We start from the raw sequence: 920 nt of genomic DNA on the forward strand, positions 1-920 counted from the left end.
CAATACTTTTAGAGAATGTGGATGTTTGTGAATTCTTGCAGGGTTATGTGAGTCTAACTATAATATGAGATCCTATATCTTGTTATATCTCGAAAGAGATAAGGACTAATAGATCCCCGTTGACAAATATAGTTGAAAAATTACTTGGGAAAAGTTAGATTACATTGAACTAACTCAAGAGAGACCTTCACATTACTTACCCTTCTCACGTACTTTAGATTCCCACTATAAAATTAGAATTTTAGACACTTTTACAACCCCAAAAACATTGACCATTTTAAACTAATCATAAAACTAGTAAACTAGCAAATTGACTTGCTAGAAAATTACCCCTTTCATTGTCGCTCGATACAAGAAGTAATAATCCATATACCATTTGATTCAATTCGTATACTTACATGATAATGTGTGTGTTTCATTGTACTACAGATCACCCATCAATACCTTCCCCTAGCGAGCGTTTTCACAAACCCTTAATTATTGATCTCATGGATGCTTCCCTCGCTAGCTTTTCTTGAACAGCCAATCTCACAAAGATCCAAGCTTTGCTTCAAACCAATTAATTCAAATTTGTTTTTAGGGCTTCTACTTTAATAAATAATTTGCACTCCAAAAAAAAAATATTTGATTTAAATTAATTTAATTTATTTTTTGAAACAAATATGTAATGATGATCTACATTAAATTAAGAATATTAAGAATATTACAATAAGCCATATAATTCTAAAGTCTTTTACATATATACTACACCATTCTTTAGTATTTACTAGGGGTGTAAACGAGCCGAACACGAACGAGCGAATCATGCTCAGCTCGTGTTCGGCTCGTTTATATTTCGAGCTCAAAAAATGTGTTCGTTTTCGGCTTCTTTACTTAACGAGCCGAACACGAGTTGTTCACGAACCAAGTGTCATTTTAAC

The sequence above is a fragment of the Phalaenopsis equestris genome, unplaced genomic scaffold (genome assembly GCF_001263595.1).
Source record: "Phalaenopsis equestris unplaced genomic scaffold, ASM126359v1 Scaffold000003, whole genome shotgun sequence".
NCBI classification, from domain to species: domain Eukaryota; kingdom Viridiplantae; phylum Streptophyta; class Magnoliopsida; order Asparagales; family Orchidaceae; genus Phalaenopsis; species Phalaenopsis equestris.